At 51.8% G+C, this 2,500-nt stretch overlaps 2 non-coding genes across 2 annotated transcripts; both read right to left on the bottom strand.

The window, feature by feature from the left end:
* Positions 1–131: 131 nt before the first annotated feature.
* Positions 132–243, bottom strand: TRNAL-CAA (transfer RNA leucine (anticodon CAA)). Its single transcript has 2 exons — positions 206–243; positions 132–177 (listed from the first exon to the last, which is right to left on the bottom strand). It is a non-coding gene; the product is annotated as a tRNA-Leu (tRNA).
* A 288-nt stretch (positions 244–531) lies between these two features.
* On the bottom strand, positions 532–604 carry TRNAV-AAC (transfer RNA valine (anticodon AAC)). The gene has a single exon. It is a non-coding gene; the product is annotated as a tRNA-Val (tRNA).
* Between the last annotated feature and the right edge of the window lie 1,896 nt (positions 605–2,500).

Genomic DNA, 2,500 nt, shown 5'->3' with positions numbered 1-2,500 from the left:
TGACAGACAGCTCCAGTTGCAAGGCAGCAGAAGAGAACAGGGAGGCTTGCCGGGCGCTGCATTCGGGGGCCCCCAAGAGGTTTTCCGCAAGCCTTACACTCTAAAATGTGCTCAAAAAAATGAGCCCGGCTTGTCAGGAGTGGGATTTGAACCCACGCCTCCAATCGGAGACCAGAACACCCAGATGCAGGGAAGAGCTGCGCCTCTTGAGTCTGGCGCCTTAGACCACTCGGCCACCCTGACAGCTATGGGCAGGATTGGGAAAGATTCTTCAGTACCCAATGTCGCCAGGTGCCAGCGCCGGTTTTCATGCCCCGATCTCTGCATCAAAAGTACCCAAACACTCACTTAAGGACCCAGGGATAGCAGGAAACGCCCACTGATGGAGCCAGTGGACAGTTTGCAGGGTGCAAATAAGGTCTGGCCTCAGATCACTCATGGCGTAGTGCCGGCCTGTCCATACCTGTCGAAACCTGCATGCGGTCAAATGTGTCCGATTGACATTGTGGAAATAAAAAGAAACCAGCACCATGTTTCTGCCCGGTCTCGAACCGGGGACCTTTCGCGTGTTAGGCGAATGTGATAACCACTACACTACAGAAACAGCTCTGGTAGGCTGCGCTCTAGTGTGCTGGGACAGCTTTCAGTTGAAAGGCTTTGTGGCACTGATGTCTCATGGGGCCCGCTGGTACCTGCCAGGTGGCACACACCAACGTGAAAGTTTGGCGCAAGCCTGCGCCGGACCTACATGGCAGCACTCACAGCACCTCACACACAGGCTGCAGACACATACAAAACACCAAGCTGGATGCAACAGTGGCGCGAGCCATGGCAGTCCCCACCCAGAAGGCATGTCCAAACCTTTATACATCAGCTCGCCGCCAGCGCATCATTACAAAGGAGGGGGAATTTCCAACACTGCCTCTTGGGCCATGGGCTTAAAAGCAGCCAACCATTGGCGACGGGCATCGAACCAGATACGGTCACGCACAAACTATTTTTGGGGGGGAATTGGGGACTCTGTGTTTTTTGTTTTCGGAGCTCCAAAAAAAAGGGCTCGTCCGGGATTCTCGCACCCTAAGCGAGAATCATACCCCTAGACCAACGAGCCACCGCATGCAGAGAGCAGTGAGGGGGAGGGGGGCGGTCTGCTTACCTCACTTGGCGCCATGCCCCAGTCTCTCCACGGCCTGACCCCTGCGTGTCACGTGGCCTGCCCCTGGGGTAAGCGCAGAGGACTGAGCTGCCTCTCAAGCAGAGAAACAAGAAGAAGAGCGGCAGCCTTCGCTGGCCAAAGGCCATCTGCTGCCGCTCGATCGGGCTCGATCAGGCGAGATATATGTGGCCGACCGGCCTAGAGCGCAAACCTGTGCTGCTCAGGGTGGGCAGCTTCCCAGCAGGAGGATGTGTCTTGAAAGCCGACAGAGGCAAGAACGCGCACTCCCTCAGCCCGCTCCAACCTCTGGATTCCTGCGAATTTCAGAAGAGAACTCTGGGGCAGCATGGATTCTGTCATCTCCCAACAGCCTCTCTGTTCTTGCTATGTAAATACCTTTACATCCCCCGAACTCAGCATGTCTGTTTTTTTATTTTTATTTTGCTGAGGTGTGGTGCCTTCAACGACCGACAGGTGGCAGGAGAGCACTTTCTCCAACTGTGAAGGGGACTTTTTTCACTTCCTGAGTAGACTGGGCTCAGTGACATATGCCACCAAGCCAGCCACTAGAAAATGCAGGTTTTGCAGCCGTGGGCCAGTGTTAGGCAGAAACCTGTGCAGTTCCCTTGGGCAACACTGCAAAAGATTTAAGACTACAGGTATAGCAGTAAACCCACTTGGTAGCAGTCCGCACCACCCAGATTTACCTGGTAGCTGTGGCTGAGCAGTCAGACTTCCCTCAAGAAGAGTTAGGCAGTATGCAAAGTATACACAATATGTACTCAGGCACAATAGCACAAGCAAACACTGACCAGAGCTTGGTTTCAAAAGTATATAGTTATTTAATTTTTTTGAACACACAAATTGAAAACACTCTAGCAAAATATAATAAAACACTCCAAACACAGTTATATGGAAAGCAGTCCCAATCCTTATTCCTATCTAGACAACTCTAGGTTAACACCACATAATTAAAACAGAGGTGAGCGCTTAACGTTAGATGACACTCTAGTAGGTTAAAGAAGGGAGGGAAAAAGAGTGGAATTAGGATAACCACACCACTCTAAGGTCAAGAACGCTTTTGGTAAGCTCAACGAAGCACAAAGTCACAGGTGAGCAAAAGTCACTAAGCAGGGCCCACTTTTAGAGCAGACAGAGCGAAAACGTGCCCAAGATCACACAGTTGGTAGGGATTCAGAGTCTTGCAAAAGAGTTCGGAAAAGAGTTAGAGAGGCTCAGAAAGTTTAGCCAAAGTGTCCCAGGCAATCCCAGGATCGAAAGCCGAGGGCTAAAACTACCTCGTACAGTCGGTGGCAAGGGAAGCCAGGCGGAACACGGTACCTT

The sequence above is a fragment of the Ambystoma mexicanum genome, chromosome 2q (assembly GCF_040938575.1).
Source record: "Ambystoma mexicanum isolate Mex_15411 chromosome 2q, UKY_AmexF1_1, whole genome shotgun sequence".
Classification (NCBI taxonomy): domain Eukaryota; kingdom Metazoa; phylum Chordata; class Amphibia; order Caudata; family Ambystomatidae; genus Ambystoma; species Ambystoma mexicanum.
Note: the sequence above shows the minus strand (reverse complement) of the source record. Positions and strands in the feature narration are given on the sequence as shown.